This window comes from Pristiophorus japonicus, chromosome 5 (genome assembly GCF_044704955.1).
Source record: "Pristiophorus japonicus isolate sPriJap1 chromosome 5, sPriJap1.hap1, whole genome shotgun sequence".
Taxonomy (NCBI): domain Eukaryota; kingdom Metazoa; phylum Chordata; class Chondrichthyes; family Pristiophoridae; genus Pristiophorus; species Pristiophorus japonicus.
This window is the reverse complement of record NC_091981.1, coordinates 84,172,195-84,190,921: the sequence shown is the minus strand read 5'-3', so window position 1 is coordinate 84,190,921 and position 18,727 is coordinate 84,172,195. Positions and strand designations below refer to the sequence as shown.

At 45.4% G+C, this 18,727-nt stretch overlaps 1 long non-coding RNA gene across 2 annotated transcripts in view; it reads left to right on the top strand.

Annotated features, from left to right (window-relative positions):
• The first annotated feature begins 203 nt into the window (after positions 1-203).
• LOC139263839 (uncharacterized) overlaps positions 204-18,727 on the top strand; it is a 138,160-nt gene continuing 119,636 nt past the window's right edge. For both annotated transcript variants that reach the window (XR_011593222.1, XR_011593223.1), the window contains exon 1: positions 204-272. This is a non-coding gene — a long non-coding RNA (uncharacterized lncRNA). The remainder of the gene's footprint in view (positions 273-18,727) is intronic.

Here is an 18,727-nt window from a genome sequence, read left to right as displayed (position 1 = left end):
GGCTAGAAATTGGCCAGCCTTGCACCCATTTTTTCGGTGATATTTCACCTTTTTTGACGATAAAAGGTGCTCACCTAAATTGGGCAAAGTTGTGCGCCGGCAGTTTTGCAATACCACTGAAAGGCGGACCGCCGTCGTGCAACGCCAAAAAATGCGATACCACTTTAAATTGGCTGTTCGGCGCACCCGTACTCTGTGTGAAAAAAAAACGCCCGGTAAAAAGCTGCATTGCAGCCCCAGAAACAGCGGCAAGTATGAAGACCTGCAAAAAAGTAAGTTAAAGTTTTTATTGTTTCCTTCTTTTGCAGTGATTATTTAGCTAAGGGTCTTGTAAATGTTTTGTGATTTTTGATTTTTTGTTTTTTGCTTTTTTTTTGTGTGTTTTCCCCCCTCCCAGGGCCTGTCTTTTTAGCGGTAATCGGCCTCGAACTAAAGTTGGCAAGGACCGCAGTTTCCACTGCGAATCCTCGTGCAATACTGATTTTTACCGTCGGTCGCATTTTGTTGCCCATTTTACCCCTTTAAAAAATAGCGGTATTTGTAATGGTATTTTTGCGCAAAAATGCCGAAAAAATAGACTATAGCCAAAAGTTCAATTTCTAACCCATAGAAACCAGAGCAATTGTTCCCCCAGAAAGTCAGCAATTTTACTCAGGGACCTGATATAAATAGAGGAAAGGAAAGGGAAATGAAATGTAAAGATAAATGGAGTGAGCAAGGAGGGAAGAAAGTAGAAAAGGAAAACAAGAATAAAACACTTAGAAGCAAAAAGAGCAGAAAACAAGAGAGAAGTTATGTTCTGTTATAATGTTGCATCAAATGTTTTGCACATGCACGTAACCGAGTCATATCAAAATACTGTACAATGCACAGAAGAAGTCAATTGTAAAACAGGTGGGAACTTTTAGTTCATTGTGGCTATAGCTGGAGAAGTTTCATGTGGAAACATACTTTGGAAGAGATAAAACGTTCTCATTCTGGGTGAAAAGAGGATTAACAAATGTATTTTTATAGATACAAGCACCAGTGGAAGCATTTCAGTTCCCTAATAATCACTGTAAGTTGACTGCAGTGTTCCAAATAAAACCATCAAGTCACGGAAATTTGAATCTTGCTTAATTTAGGTTATTTGTGTCCTTATCAAAAGCCAGAAAAAAATAATTCCATAACATATACTATATACTATTTTAAAAAGAGGTGAAACCCTATTGAAGTGACCTTATCAGGCCACTGTACCTGTCACACGATACCATATAGCTTTAGTCAAATGTCACAAGTATCTTCTGTAACCATTCTCCTGTGTTATGCCATATCCACCTCAGTATCATAATAAGGACGCCCAAAGGTAAGAGTGAAGGAAACATCTCGGCCAGGTTTTTCTAATTTCTATTACCTGTGAAGAGGATTATGTCACTACCAATGTCTTTCTTCACTTGATGGTAGCTTTAACAGTTCCCACTTATTAGGTGGATCCAATGTCTTCCCCCTCCAAACATGAACACCAAAAATCAGGAGCTATTGCCAGATGGAATCAGCAGTACATGTCAGTCTCCAAGGTGGCATGTAAGAATTTAAGGTCGAAGAAGGCCATGTATAAGGGCTGGCGCTGTTCCCTGCATTTTTCCTGCAGCTGTCGCGCTGCAAAAATCATGTCCGTTGTGCCCCGGATGGGGACGAAATTGCCATCCCCCGCCTGCTCCATGACGACATGCAGGCCGTGATCCTTACCAACAGATCCATCACAGACCCAATTCACATCCGGACCGGGGTCAAGCAGGGCTGCATCATTGCCCCAACCCTCTTCTCAATCTTCCTCGCTGCCATGCTCCACCTCACAGTTGATAAGCTCCCCGCTGGAGTGGAACTAAACTACAGAACCAGTGGGAACCTGTTCAACCTTCACTGTCTCCAGGCCAGGTCCAAGACCACTCCAACCACTGTCATCGAGCTACAGTACACGGATGACACCTGTGTCTGTGCACACACAGAGGCTGAACTCCAGGACATAGTCGACGTATTTACCGAGGCGTATGAAAGCATGGGCCTTACGCTAAACATTAGTAAGACAAAGGTCCTCCACCAGCCTGTCCTCGCCGCACAGCACTGCCCCCCAGACATCAAGATCCACGGCGTGGCCCTGGACAACATGGACCAATACCCCTATCTCGGGAGCCTCCTATCAACAAGAGCAGGCATTGACGACAAGATACAACACTGCCTCCAGTGCACCAGTGCAGCCTTCGGCCGCCTGAGGAAAAGAGTGTTTGACAACCAGTCCCTCAAAATTGTCACCAAGCTCATGGTCTACAGGACCGTAGTAATATCCGCCCTCCTGTATGGCTCAGAGACGTGGACCATGTACAGTAGACACCTCAAGTCGCTGGAGAAATACCACCAGCGATGTCTCCGCAAGATCCTGCAAATCCCCTGGGAGGAGAGACGCACAAACATTAGCGTCCTCAACCAGACCAACATCCCCAGCATTGAAGCACTGACCACACTTGATCAGCTGGGCAGGCCACATAGTTCACATGCCAAACACGAGACTCCCAAAGCAAGCGCTCTACTTGGAACTCGTCCACGGCAAACGAGCCAAAGGCGGGCAGAGGAAACATTACAAGGACACCCTCAAAGCCTCCGTGATAAAGTGCGACATCCCCACTGACACCTGGGAGTCCCTGGCCATAGACCGCCCTAAGTGGAGGAAGTACATTCGGAGGGCGCTGAGCTCCTCGAGTATCGTCGCCGAGAGCATGCAGAAATCAAGCACAGGCAGCGGAAGGAGCGTTCGGCAAACCAGGCTCCCTGCACACCCTTTCCCTCAACGACTATCTGTCCCACCTGTGACAGAATCTGTGGTTCTCGTATTGGCCTGTATAGCCACCTAAGGACTCATGCTAAGAGTGGAAGCAAGTCTTCCTCGATTCTGAGGGACTGCCTATGATGATGATGTAAGACTGTGCAGTAACTGGTCAGCTGATTTTTCACCTTTTCCTGAATATGCTACCATGAAGAGTAATGGGGCCACAGCCACCAGTCCTACCAGTCTCTCTAGCTGGATTATATTCTTGGCAACCAAATAATTGGAAACAGTAATGGAACCCAGGCATACAGGCATCGCTATTTTTCTTCAATCTTGCTCTTAAAAATAGCATGGTCCACATACTTCTCCAGCAGCTAGTCCTGCACCCTAGTAACAGTCAAAGGAAATGCCACCACCACAATTAATATTTAGGGGTGCAGGAATGAATATATTTAAATTTATATTTGCCATTTCTATCCAGTAGAAGGGAAAATTATGGAACTGGGCAGCAGTGGAATTTTAGCATTACCAAGCAACAGTAAATCCATTACCACACATGGAAGGAAAAATACGCATTATTTATGTTTTCTAAATCTCCAGCACAAAAAAAAAACAATAAATATCTGAGGTGGGGATAATTCGATCATTGGGTTCTCTATATTTACAAAGCATTCCAGCTCGGCTTTCATAGTTTATGACATCTACAGAAGCTCTCAAGTGAATTACAGCTATGTAGCTCCCTCCCAGTTATTTACCATGTTTATATGTAATGACATAACACTCCATCAAGAATATTAGTTGCTGCTTGGCTTCAGTTTGTGAACAAAGTTCACCTCTCCAGTTTTAATAGATTCAATGTGTGTCCAATCCTTACTGTTTAATCAGCAAAGAGAGAGCAAGGAATAAGCAGTTGTTCGGTCTGTAAATGAAAACTGTACCGACCAGGATCAAATTAATCGAGGCCTCGATAGAAAAAAGCTCAATAACAATGACAATGCCTGTAGCAATTTCAAACCTGATTTTTGAGTTTATAATAAACGACAAATTACTGTACACAGGATAGTCTGGCAAAGCAGTCCTCTGATGCACAAGTCCCAAATAATGATTAATAAATACATGCAGGTGATTTCATTATATAAAAAAGCACATTCTGTGTATAATAATATAAATAATCGCGAAACTACTTCCCTCTTGACATAAGTGATGTTAACACCCAATCCCTCTAGTACTGACCTTCAATCAAACATTTTGTAGGTATTTACATTTCCAGACAGAAACCCTCCAGCTCAAAAATCAAAAAGTCATTTTGATCATTTTTTTTTCTAAAGGAAATATAATGGCCAACATAAGTGAGGAATTAATAATTGATAATTTGTACTATGGTCTACAGCAATATAAGATCATACTGAGTTATTGTAAAACCCACAAAAAATGTCTGCTTAAGCAATGATAAAATGCAGACATAAACCCGGATGATCTAAAATAACAGGCTAAAGGAATAGAAGTTGAAATATAAAGAGCAACTTGGGGATATTTTGGGTCACATTGGACAATCTGCTCCATGTCTAGGGTGTACTGCTCTATTGGTTCCAGCCAATCAGAAAATGCACTTAGCTCTCATAAGTCACTGGAGAAAACCTTGACGTGAAAAGCACTCTATTGCTGTGAAAGCCAAAGTGTGGCTATTAATCCCTGTGAAAGATCTCTGGGCTGACACTCACTGTGAAGTATGTGCAAACGGGGAGCTACCCATTTCATTATTGATTATTGCCTGACCCTACACCGCAACCAGATGTGGTGGAGGATACTTCTCTTTCCTCTTGTTACTTAATAGTTTTTTCAGGCCTTCTTTTTGCCTCTTATAATACTATCCATTTTGAGCTGCACTCCAAAAGCTGTTCCTAATCCTTTCCTTGGGATGCTGTGGCAGAAGTGCATTTTAGAAATGGAATATGTTAAAATACAAATTTCTCAAGTGAAGTGTGACCTCAGCTTTATAAAATGTTAATAGCCGAAGAGCTGTGTTTGCACAGTTAAGGGTTAGAATCAATCCTTCAGGCCTGCATAGTGACAACTGGTATTTCCTGTCCTTAGTGTAGCTTTGAGAATACTGGCTGCAGTGTGTCTTAATCCGATTATACTATGCACTCGCAAGATTTAAACATTGCAGAATTATTTTTCTCCTTTGGTACACATTTTTCAGCATATTTTTTTACAAAGTTAATTAAAATCATGCCTACACATTTTGAAAGGGGGCTTGCAAAAACAGTTGAACAGTTTAAGAGTTGAAATGTCGCAGTCATATTTTCCTAATTAAATCTAGGGCTTACCATTGGTGGTTGATAGTGGTGAGCCATTAGTGATATTATTAGTGAGGCAATTACAAGGTGTTAAAAACAATTAGGTGAAATGAAACATTCAGTGTTTGACATTTATTTAACAGAAGCAATTGTTTTGCTGCATTAGTGCCATTGCTGTCCTTTTTGTAACAAATGCATTCTGGGATCAAAGGTACAAATAATTTACAATCTATCTACCTCAGTTTACAGTGTCATTAAAGCCAAAGGGGATTTATGATTTCTTTTATCTAGGTCCTGAATGTAGCATGCATCGGTGGGAACAGACTCTCTCTTCTTTTCCATTGGCTTTCATATCAGCATTGAAAAAATCTTGAAGATCTGTACTACACTATGTTGTCTTAAACTAAACTAGATGAAAATATATGTAGAATATTGCACCGGTGACAGTGAGTTAGTTATTCTTTCATGAGTGTGAAAGATTCATAACTCACGAGAACTGCAGGCATGAGTGAGTTATTGTGGCCTCTCACACCAGTGAAAGAACTTCAGCATAGCTGAAATGTTTGTGCAACATTCATGCAGGCCCTAGTCTAGTCATGGGGCTGGATTTTCTGGTCCTTTGTGCTCCATTTTTCACCCCAAAAGGGCGGCAATGGCGGCGGTTAGGTCTTCTGAGTGGGCGGTCAGCCTCCAGCACCCTGCGGGGGTTTTCGGTGCCGGTTTTGCGGCAGCACGGAGCAGTACCGCCCGGAAGAGCTGCGCCAGTGTGCAATGCTCCTGATTGCGACACCGCCGCGATTTTGACTCCCACCCGACTCGTACACCCCACAGCGCACCCTGCAGTGACCGCCTGGGAAAACGGAAAGGACCAACCTATACCGACTGCAGAGAGGTAAGTAAACCCGTCATAAGGTAAGTGTGACTGTTTTTTCTTTTAATTTTCTTTGCGATTTATGTTGTGGTGGCGTGGGCTATGTATTGGGAGTGTTTTGTAGAGGGGGCGGTTTCAGGATTTTTTTTCACCCCAGGTGTCTTTCGGAGCATTCCTGGGCCAGCTCTTTAGCTCGGGATTTTCCCATGCTAATGCCCTAAGAGAGGTGTACAACGCCTCCCTTAGCGCTGCAGCCAGACTCAGGGCCCAGCTGCCCAATTTTGATGACTGAGGCACAAACTGATCCCGGGCACAAATTTTACCGCCCTGCCGCTATTACCGCCCCAAAACCGACGGCGCTAACAATTATTGCCTCGCCATCTGACGCGAGCCAGACGTCAGTACGCATGCAATGCCCCGCTAACGTCCTGGACATGAACTTCGATTTATGCGCCTCACTTACCTACAGCCACTGAACATGCCAGAGAAAGCAGACGGTCCCAACTGCTTTGGGTGATGCCGGGAGGGTATTTAAAGAGATGAGCAACCAGGTTGCTCAGAGGTCACAATGAGTGCTATGTTTCCACAGAGCACATTGCATGTATCTCTCGGATTGTTGAGACAGATTGTCTTCAAAGTTACAGTGTGCATTCAGATGGGTGCAGTGCTAACACGCCACCTTTGCCGCCTCCAAGCAGTTGGTAGGCGGTATCTACAGAGAAGGGAAATTGGGAATGTGGAGCGATGAATGAGGGGACCCCGTAGACATTGGGGCAGGAGGCTTTACCCGCCACGGGTTTATCGGGAGCACTTATCATACCCAGACATATCTGCGTTAGAAGGCTGCGCTTCCACAAGGAGGTCATCACCGAACTATGCCATTTACTGCAGCCAGGCCTAGAAGCTGATATTAGGACTAGGACTTCGCTGTCCGTCGCAGTGAAGGTAATTTTGGTGCTCAGTTTCTATGCCTCCGTCTCCTTCCAGGCTACAGCAGGGAACATCTGCAGCATGTCGCAATTTGCTGCTCATTGCTGCATTCGCAAGGTCACAGGTATTCTCTACCGCAGGAAAATGGACAAAATGAAGTTTCCCATGATGAGGGAGAACAGGAGGAATGGTCATGTGAGTTCGCCAGGATGGGGGCTTGTCAATGAATCTGGGCACCATTGATTGCACCTATGTGGCATTGCGTGCACCACACTAGAATGCAGAGGCGTTCTACAACTGTAAGCGCTACAGTTGGTGTGTGACCTCAGGCAGAGCATCCTCGCTGTGAATGCCTGCTATCCTGGCAGCGCAGTGCTTTCATCTTGCGGGAGAGCACTGTGCCATGATTCTTTCAGCCACCACATGAAGGCTGAGCTGGCTGCTCGGCGACAAAGGTTATGGCCTATCCACCTGGCTCATGACACCCTCCACAACACCAACACCCATCCTGAGCACCAGTACAACAAAAGCTTATGGCTATCTCATAGAGCAGATTATCGGGATGCTAAAGCAGCGTTTCCGATGCCTTGACTGCTCTGGAGGCAGCCTTTGGTATTTACCTGATCTAATCTCGCTCTTCATTGTAGTCTGCTGCATGATGCACAACCTGGCCATCATGAGGGCCAGGCATTGCCACTGGGGATTGCAGCCTCACCTCAGCAGGAGGAAGAAGAAGAAGAGTATGATGAGGAGGAGAATCAGTAACCATGGAGGAGGCATCATGCCAATGCTGCCGTCAGCGCCTTACCTTGAATTGATTCCGATAAATCAATGACCAGATGATGACTGGGCCTCATAGTCACATTGCTATGTGCTGGGCTCATGGCGCTGCTCCGTGAAATTCTCAACTAACACACATCACGGCAATGCAAACGGTCAAATCAACATTTTATTATATCGAAAAATAGTATTCCCTCAAGCAGCACAGCAGTAGCCCTTCACCAGCAACTAATAAAGAATATAACAAATGCCCCTTGAAACAGCAAAACACACAAGCAACTTCATGAATATATGTACAAATGGCCCTACCAACTGAAATGCAAGACCAGCTCCCCTGAACCATATTATGCCAAGTCCCTTCCACAATTAACAGGTATCAAACAACAGCAATATGTACAATTATATTTACAAGAAGTGGGCATCTGGCCATGGTCAGAAAAGTCCTTATTGGGACTTACTCACATATTTCCCACCCGTTCCCTTTTCCCCCAATCCCATGCCAAGTGCTCCTCCTTAATGTGTCCACAGTGCCTGCAGCAAGGCTGCTTGAAGGCTGCTGTGTCTGTGAGGCAGAGACTGCAGATAGCCTAGCAGGATGCCCTGGCCCAGCTCTGGGCCTCGAATGCCCGGCTGCAGACTGCACCACCTCAGCATGGGCGGCAGTAGTCTGGGATGGGTGGAGTGCAGACCACTGCAGGTACAAAGGCAGATTGGCAGTGGTGAGAGCCGGAATGCTGGCATCGTGAGAGAGGACGACACCTTCCATTTCCATTGACACACTGTCACTCCCACGGGGCAGAGCCTCAGCATCCGGAGCAATTGGCTGGAACACAGATGCTGGCCTGCTTCGGCACCATGAGTTCCCCGTTGGAGTGTGGGGAATCCAAAGAGGATGGCAGCAGCCATTGCTTGCGTGACATCAATCTGAGTCTGCATGAGAGCAGACTGAGTCTGCAACGCAGCAGACTGAGAATTGATATGCCACCACCCAGTGACTGCATCACATTATGAAAGCCTTGCGTAGCTTCGGCCTGTGCTGTGATAGCTGCTGCCAAATCAGCCATGACATGTGCCATCAACTCTGGGTCCCCGCGGTCACTCGTCGACTCCAACTTCCTTTGGTACTTGCCAAGAATGTGCTCTATGGATTACTCAGAGGCACAGGCAATGCTTGAGGCAGCCTCCCCAAACCTCACAGCAAGTGCATCCATGCTCTGCGGGACCCTTGCCAATGCACCCATAAACTCGCAGTGCATTCACTGAGATTCTGTCGCCATACCCTCAAAATCCAGGTCCACATCTGAGTCCTGCCCAGCAGGACACACGCGTCGACTCACTCTCCGAGGAGCTGCCCCCTGAGCTTCCCTTTGCGCTGGGTGTTGCTGCAGGTTACTGGGTCCAGGGACCTCAGGTTCGTCAAACCCCAGGAAGATCGGCTCGTCCACCAAGGTGGTGTCCCCACCGTCTGCAGCAGATGGATCCTGTCGGAGTGGCACAGAACTGTCATCCCCTTCTTCCTCGTCTCCCCCGTCATTGGAGGTGGACCCCTCACGGACAGGCTGTTGCACTTCTGGCTCATTATCTGTAAACACAAAGCGACAGAAGTGTGGTTAGCAGCAGGGGACGGGGCAGGAAGGGAAGAAGGAGGTGACATGGGACATTTATATGTAAAGTGGAAAAGGCGTGTGGGTTCAGGGGTAAATCGCCTCATACAAGAGGGAAAGGGGATAAACATACCGTCACTGTCACCAGGGGGGCTCGGCTTGCCCGACAACGACCGCACCCACTTGTGTGCCCATGAGGGCGGACGCTCGCTCTTCCACCTCCGTGAGGGCATGGAGGTCAGGCTCCCCTTCTCCGGTCCGCATTTATTGCCGCCTGTTGTGAGCGAGTTTTGCCTGCAATAACAAAGAGAAGAAGGTGTGAGTAAGTGTGCAGCTAATCGCCTGCCACATGTGCCTTGCAGAGTTGAATAGCAGCTACTGTATGGAAGTGTGCAGATGTCCATTAGACTCTCAGTAGCTGCGCAGAGTGGCCGTGTGAATGGTGGGATTTGGTGGCTACCAGCTAAGGTTAAGGTTAAGCCTAAAGTTTTGCAAATGCATATAAAATGTGAAAAGGTAATAAGAGGAGGGGTGGGGCTGAGTAGGGACCAAGAAAGAGAGCTACGCATGGAGGCCCATGACTGCTGAACTGAGATGGAACTTTGCAGCACTCTTTAGCAACGAAGACCATGGGCTGGTACACATAGTGAAGGAGCAGGTACTTCACAGACTGTACATTGTGTGAAACAGTGAGGTTCACATTATGGTATTGTAAGGTTAAGAGAAAGTGTACTCACCCTGACGACCCGAGTGGGATTGTTCAACATCTTGCGACATTGTGTCGCAGTTCTGGGCATCGTGCTCCTTGCCGACACGTGCTGTGCCACCTCCCTCCACAAATGTCTGAACACTCTTGTCGGTGGCCTCCTGCCACTCTCAGGCTGCAGGACATCCCTTCGCCTCTCCACAGCCTCCTTCAAAGCGTCCAGGGTCACGTTGAAAAAGTGGTGAGCACGCTAACGAACTACACCCTCAGCCATGTTGCCACTCTGACCAGACTATGATGGTGAAACTGTGCCTGCGCAGAGTCATCTTACTTCCCCTTCAAGAAGCGGCTGGCGCCGGAACGTCTGACGACCATCACCTTATCCACATTCGTTCTGGGAATTTATCACAATGATTTTCGGCTTCACTGGCCGAAGGGAATTGTGCAACGATTGATTTACCGATCCATTTCCCTCTTGGGGCACTGAAACCAAATGTCGGGGTAGATGGCGTTAACTTTCACAAGGCGCTACACTTACCGACCAACCGGGATTACCGCCTCAAAATGGGCAATACCGAATTTCTAGCTCATAACTTTTTAAGCTTTGTCCTACATTCTGTCAATAATTACAATTTACTTACAAATAGATATGAGCTGAATAAGGCAAATCTTTCAAGAGAAAAATGTCCACTTGGAAGATAGTTGCCATGTATGCTCCTGCTGTTGACCTCTGTTCCATGCCCTGAGTTCTGACTGTGATTGGCAGGAGCCAAGGGGTCAAGAGTAAAGGTCAGCTGCAGTGGTGCACAAACCACTCTTTACGAAAATCAATCTGCACCTCCAAATGTTAAATACTTTCCAAATGTGTGGTGTGAGGAACATAGATCTTTTGCACTTTGACCTCTTTAGCCCTTACCTATTTGTGGGAAGAATGACTACTCATTGGCCCGGAATTTGCAGTCAGCAGCGAAGCAAAGGCATTCGCTGCTGGCCCCGAAGTACGCTTCACACAAGGATGTCGGCGATTCCTCTGTCAAGAACTTTGGGTTTTCCAATCTTCTATTCAAATCAACGAAAGTTCATGGGGATCCCCTCGTGCAAGATGCTATGATGTCAACAGGCTGTCTAAGCAGCCAATTGAAATGCAGAATTCTCACAGACAGCGAACAAGGAAGTGAGTAAGTTCTTAAAATTCTAACTTTTAAAAATGTTAGAGAGAGCAAAACAAAGATTGGGGCTCTCACATGGGAAAAGGAAAACCTGAAATAATGATAGACAAACTTAAAAAAAAATATTTGAAAATGTTCTTATTTTATTAAAATGGGCAAATTTCACACTGCAGAAGATTAAAATTAGTTTTCCAGGCCCTTAACATTTGTTTCACAGTCAATACACTTTTAAAGTAATTGGTAGAAGGAGTTATGTATGCATGCTTGTATTGTTATATGATGTCTGTAACACTGAATGTACCTTACACTGTACACACCTTACCTGTAAACCAGACGGTGCTGCTGCTGGAGACCTAAGGGTTACCTGCACACTACAGGTAACCCAGTATAAAAGGGAACTCACAGCTTGTGTCCTCACTCGAGGACCTGCAAATAAAGGACTACAGTCTACACAGTTTAAGTACCATAACCCTGCCTCGTGGAGTCATTACCAAGGTGCCTACATACATAATAGAAGGTTTAGAGGGGATTTGAGGGGAAATTTCTTCAAGCAGAGGGTTGTGGGGGTCTGGAACTCACTGCCTGAAAGGGTGGTAGAGGCAGAAACCCTCACCACATTTAAAAAGTACTTGGATGTGCACCTGAAGTGCCGTAGCCTGCAGGGTTACGGACCTAGAGCTGGAATGTGGGATTAGGCTGGATAGCCTCTTGAAGGCCGGCATGGATACGATGGGCCGAAATGGCCTCCTTCCGTGCTGTAAACTTCTATGATTCTATGATTCTATGATTCTATGATTCTATGAAAACCCCAGTTGCACCTAATCCCTTTGGGTCTAACTTTTAATGGAAATTAACAGTGTAATTACTGCAGAAGAGTCGAAGTTGCATCAGTTTCCCTGATTACACAGATTGCCGGCTCTGTGGGGGTGGTGAAAATTTTTGTGGCGGGGGTTGGGGGGGTGTGGAGGAATGCGCAGCCTATTTCAGAGCTGTCAATGACAGACTGCAACTTCAGTATTTTACCAAATCCCAAAGTTGAGTTTGGTTTCAAAGGTGGAATGACAGCGAACGCTGCCAGTTCACCATCATCCCAACTGCAAATTCCAGGCCAATGTTATTCTGGAAGTATGGAATGCTGTATGACTAAAAATCTTCCTGATAACAGTTCTGAGAGCAGTGAAATAGCCATAAATATTTAAGGAAATCTATACATGAAGCCAGCAGTTTGCTTTTGTTGTATGAATTTTAGCCACTATTTCCAGTTGGCAAGTGCAAAGACTGACCACCATCAATGCCATTCCGTATCAGTCAGTAGGAGAATCACACTGTGAGATGTGATAGCTCTCTGACAACCTCATACAAAGGAACTGTCGACAATGCCAAAGGTCACAATCTAGTGGGTGAAATAAAAGCCAGCAATACTCAACCAGAAAGTAGCCAAAATGTAATAGCTGTCTTGGCTAGCATTTAAAACTGGAACTTTTGGCTGGGAGACTAACAGTCGATTTTCCGAGTTGCCTTAGCAATGTATTTTTAATTAGTGCAACAATTGGCGGCATGAATTATTGCCACTACTCAATCGCTGTACTACATGTCTTTCATTATCAATCATTAAGGATGAAATAGCAGCGCATTTGAAAAGCAGTGATAGCATCCGTCCAAGTCAGCATGGATTTATGAAAGGGAAATCATGTTTGACAAATTTTCTGGAATTTTTTGAGGCTGTAACTAGCAGAGTGGACAAGGGAGAACCAGTGGATGTGGTGGATTTGGATTTTCAAAAGGCTTTTGACAAGGTCCCACATAAGAGATTGGTGTGCAAAATCAAAGCACATGGTATTGTGGGTAATGTACTGACATGGATAGAGAACTGGTTGGCAAATAGGAAGCAGAGAGTCGGGATCACCAGGTCCTTTTCAGAATGGCAAGCAGTGACTAGTGGAGTGCCGCAGGGCTCAGTGATGGGACCCCAGCTCTTTACAATATATATTAATGATTTAGATGATGGAATTGAGTGTAATATCTCCAAGTTTGCAGATGACACTAAGCTGGGTGGCGGTGTGAGCTGTGAGGAGGACGCTAAGAGGCTGCAGGGTGACTTGGACAGGTTAGGCGAGAAGGGAAATACATGGCAGATGCAGTATAATGTGGATAAATGTGAGGTTATCCACTTTGGGGGCAAAAACAAGAAGGCAGAATATTATCTGAATGACGGCAGATTAGGAAAAGGGGAGGTGCAACGAGACCTGGGTGTCATGGTTCATTAGTCATTGAAAGTTGACATGCAGGTACAGCAGGTGGTGAAGAAGGCAAATGGTATGTTGGCCTTCATATCTAGGGGATTTGAATACAGGAGCAGGGAGGTCTTACTGCAGTTGTACAGGGCCTTAGTGAGGCCTCACCTGGACTATTGTGTTCAGTTTTGGTCTCCTAATCTGAGGAAGGATATTCTTACTATTGAGGGAGTGCAGCAAAGGTTCACCAGACTGATTCCAGGGATGGCTGGACTGTCATATGAGGAAAGACTGGATCAACTGGGCCTTTATTCACTGGAGTTTAGGAAAATGAGGGGGGATCTCATAGAAATGTATAAGATTCTGACGGGACTGGACAGGTTAGATGCGGGAAGAATGTTCCCGATGTTGGGGAAGTCCAGAACCAGGGGACATAGTCTTAGGTTAAGGGGTAGGCCATTCAGGACTGAGATGAGGAGAAACTTCTTCACTCAGAGAGTTGTTACCCTATGGAATTCCCTGCCACTGAGAGTTGTTGATGCCAGTTATTGGATATATTCAAGAGGGAGTTAGATATGGCCCTTACGGCTAAGGGAATCAAGGGGAATGGAGAGAAAGCAGGACAGGGGTACTGAGGGAATGATCAGCCTGATCTTATTGAATGGCAGTACAGGCTCAAAGGGCCGAATGGCCTACTCCTGCATCTATTTTCTATGTTTCATAAGTATCAGCTTGGTTCAGTTAGTAGGATTCATGTGCTAAGCTATAAAATGGTGAGTTCAAATCCTACTTTCGGACTTAAGTGCAATACGGAGTGAGTGCTGCTTTGATAGTGATGCTATCTTTCTGATGAGGTGCTAAAATATTAGGATGAATGTTAAAGATCCAATTTCATCATAGATCCTTACAGCACCAGAAGGAGGCTATTTTGCTCATCATATCTCTGCTGGATCTTTGCTAGCGATCCAGAAACTTTACTCACTTCTCTGTCTTCGTGGCTTACGTGCAGGTAAGAGGTTAAATGCGTCAAAAATGTAAGCCGGCTTCAACGCACCAACTTCCGGGTTTAATGCAGGCGTTTTCGGCTGCATGTACATAACCCTCTCTAGAAAGATGAGTTAATGATTAGAATATTAAAAATAGTGTATTTCAATAATATTTTACCTGGCATTTAAATTTAAGGGCGCATGCACACAGGTTTCCCAGGCTTCCTGAAACTCGCCATTGAAACCAAGGTGAGAAGGGAATGGCAATTCATGGGGCTCATTAAAAATCAAGCAAATACAACAATAAATACTCAGTGCTCACAGCTCCTTTCTTACCTCCCACTGGGAAGGAGTTTGTTGAGATTACTTGTGGTGAGAGGCTAATTTCTGTACTTTGGAGGCATTGAGACTCAAGATCAGGGTGGTTGGGTGGCTGCCTTAGATTGGAGCTCGGACGAGGAGTAAGATGACTGTCAGCAGCCTGGTGTGGAGAGATCTGCAGGTTGTCAGCCACAGAGTGGAGCAGCAGAAGCGGGAGGAGCTGCTGAGCAGCTAAAGGAAACTGACCGCAGAATGTAAAGTGAATGCTGTGGGCAGTCGCAATCAAATTATGTACAGGAGTCCTGAAACAATTGTTATGGTCCCTATTTACATTTGCAAAGGGCTCGACACATGTTTCAATCCTGCCTACAGAAAATCCCTAACCAATATGGTGGGTGATGCACCTAGCGGGGAATGAACCTGCATACACCACCTGTATTATTAGACCCTTCGGCAACCATTATACACCTGTAAAGCAGACAAAAAGCAATCCAATTTCGAGGCCTTCCTCTCGGACTTCTTTCGACAGCCTGGGGTGCAGGCCATCGGGAGCCATGGCACTTTTTGAAAAAGAACTGGATACCCACTTTGTGTCCTGGATAGGAAGCAGAGAGTCGGGATAAACGGGTCCTTTTCAGAATGACAGGCAGTGACGAGTGGGGTGCCGCAGGGCTCAGTGCTGGGACCCCAGCTATTTACAATATACATTAATGATTTGGATGAAGGAATTGAGTGTAATATCTCCAAGTTTGCAGATGAAACTAAACTGGGTGGCAGTGTGAGCTGTGAGGAGGACGCTAAGAGACTGCAGTGTGACTTGGACAGGTTAGGTGAGTGGACAAGTGCATTGCAGATGCAGTATAATGTGGATAAATGTGAGATTATCCACTTTGGGAGCAAAAACAAGAAGGCAGAATATTATCTAAATGGCGGCAGATTAGGAAAAGGGGAGGTGCAATGAGATCTGGGTGTCATGGTACATCAGTCATTGAAAGTTGGCATGCAGGTACAGCAGGTGGTGAAAAAGGCAAATGGTATGTTGGCCTTCATAGCTAGGGGTTTTGAGTATAGGAGCAGGGAGGTCTTACTGCAGTTGTACAGGGCCTTGGTGAGGCCTCAACTGGAATATTGTGTTCAGTTTTGGTCTCCTAATCTGAGGAAGGACGTTCTTGCCATTGAGAGAGTACAGCGAAGGTTCACCAGACTGATTCCCGGGATGGCATGACTGACATATGAGGAGAGACTAGATCAGCTGGGCCTTTATACATTAGAGTTTAGAAGGATGAGAGGGGATCTCAGAGAAACATATAAAATTCTGACGGGACTGGACAGGTTAGATGCAGGAAGTATGTTCCCGATGTTGGAGAAGTCCAGAACCAGAGGACAAAGTCTAAGGATAAGTGGTAAGCCATTTAGAATTGAGATGAGGAGAAGCTTCTTCACTCAGAGAGTTGTTAACCTGTGAAATTCCCGACCGCAGAGAGTTGTTGAGGCCAGTTCATTGGATATATTCAAGAGGGAGTTAGATATGGCGCTTACGGCTAAAGGGATCAAGGGGTATGGAGAGAAAGAAGGAAAGGAGTACTGGGGTGAATGATCAGCCATGATCTTATTGAATGATGGTGCAGGCTGGGGCCAAATGGCCTACTCCTGCACCTATTTTCTATGTTTCTATGTTTCTTGAATCAACGTCATCAATTAAGCATTCATCTCTACGGTGATTGTGGGGCCTTGCTATGTGCAAAACATTGTGGTTTCTTGAGGCATAGCTAATACACACACTTGCAGTAACATGGCTGCTGACAACTATGCATAGCACATGGTTTTTATTGTTTTACATCAATAGTCCACTAGGTAGAGTAGTCCAATAGCGAGCTCCATTACAAATGTCTATTCGGTTTGCCGACAAGACAACAATAGCTATACAGGTTCAACCTCCTAAATCCGGAGTTCCAAAATCTAGAATGTTCCGAAATCTGGACATCGCTTTGATCCTTGGAGGGGTCATCCGAAATCAGAAAAATGTTCAGAAATCCAAACATTTTTTTAAACGGCGCACATAGGGCTAGTATTTTTTTGGCATTTTTCACCAAAAATACCACTAATCACTCTGCTATTTTTTAAAGGCCCAGCGACAAAAATCAGCGTTGCACCAGGATTCGCGGTGGAAACTGTGGTCCTCGCCAACTTTAGTCTGAGGGCGATTATCGTTGTGAGAGAGGCCTCGGAAGGGAGAAAACACAAAAAAAAATTGCAAAAAACAAAAAAAATCATTAAACATTCACAAGACACTGAACTATTGAACTGCTGAAAAAGAATTAAAAAATAAAAACTTAAACTTACTTTTTTTGCAGGTCTTCATACCTAGCGCTCTTTTTGGGGCTGCAACGCAAGTTTTTCTCAGGCTTTTTTTTCGCCCAGAATACAAGTGTGCCAAAATTCAAAATTAAGGTGAAAGCACTATTTCCAGTCTTGCTCGCTGGCCATCTGCTTTTCAGCGGTATTTCAAAACCACAGGTGCAAGACCGGTGAAACTAGATATTGTATTTTTTAAACGGCGCAATACAAAACAGTCATCCAAAAACAAAATTTTTTTTCCACTGATCATAGCTGCTCAACACTTACCATTAAACGGTGCATTAGAAAATACAGGCACAGCGTAGTCATCCGGAATCGGTCTCCAAAACCGGCCTTTGTTTTCAAACCGCGCAAACATGGAGCTGCAATCGCAATGCCCCATGACCACAAACTGAGCTGACCCAACCTCACCCACGTGTGACCCGAGCCAACCCGACCTAACCGAGGTGTGACCCAAGCAATGAATTTTTCCATTTGAAGTTTTCATGATTTTAATAAAAATACATGCAGTTGTAAAATCAGCATTTTGCTAAATGAATTAGTGGCATTAAACAGAGATACGTACATTATAGGGTGACCCCACCTAACCCACGTGTGACCCGAGCCAACCCCACCTGACCCACGTACTCCCTTTGATCAGACCCCACCCAACCTGACTCAATCGCTGTGGTGTTTTTCCCGATTTAAAAGTCTGCATAGGTAGATTGTGAATTTGTTGTTTGTCATTGCAACCATGTCAAAAAGCCCAATGGGTAATACAGGTAAAGCAAAGAGGAAGCATAGTTCATTGTCAATTGCAAAGAAAGTGGAGTTACACCAGAGATTAGATAGAGGTGCTTCATTGAGAAGAATGAATCAGGATTATGCTGTTGGAATCTCCACCATTTATGATATCAGAAAACAGAAAGAACAGATCATGAAGTTTGATGCAGAAAGTGATGTTCAGAAGGAAATGATTAATAGAAAAACTATGCATAAGCCTAAATGTGATCATTTAGATCGAGTATTGATAGAGTGGTGGCATCAGAGGAGAAGTGAAAAGGTTCCTTTGTCTGGCCCAATGGTGGTGCAACAAGCTAAGATATTCTATACAGAACTGGGAATTGAATATACATACAGTTGTGTATCTGTAAAGCATGCACTCCCATGTGCCGCCAAAAGGGAGCTCATCCCCTGAAGTCCCAAGGGATCCAAGCCCCTAAGGCCTGTTCCTCACTCTGGAGTGTCTTATTAAAGACTGAGGTCACTGTTACTTTAACCTCCCTGTGAGCAGCCTTATCTGCCTTAGGAACACAATAACTGGCAACGAGAATACGAATCCAACGCAAAGATGCAGCAAACTGTGGGCATCCTGGAGAAGTTCTCGGAGGGTGAGGACTGGGAAGCCTATGTCGAACGGTTAGACCAGTACTTTGTAGCCAACGAGCTGGACGGAGAAGGAAACGCTGCAAAAAGGAGAGTGGTCCTCCTCACAGTTTGCGGGGCACCGACCTACAGCCTCATGAAGAATCTTTTGGCTCGGTGAAACCCACAGATAAGTCGTATGAGGAGCTGTGTACACTGGTTCGGGAGCATCTTAACCCGAGGGAGAGCGTGCTGATGGCGAGGTATCGGTTCTACACATGCCAGCGATTCCTGGGACACTGGAACCGGTTCTGGGGGAGG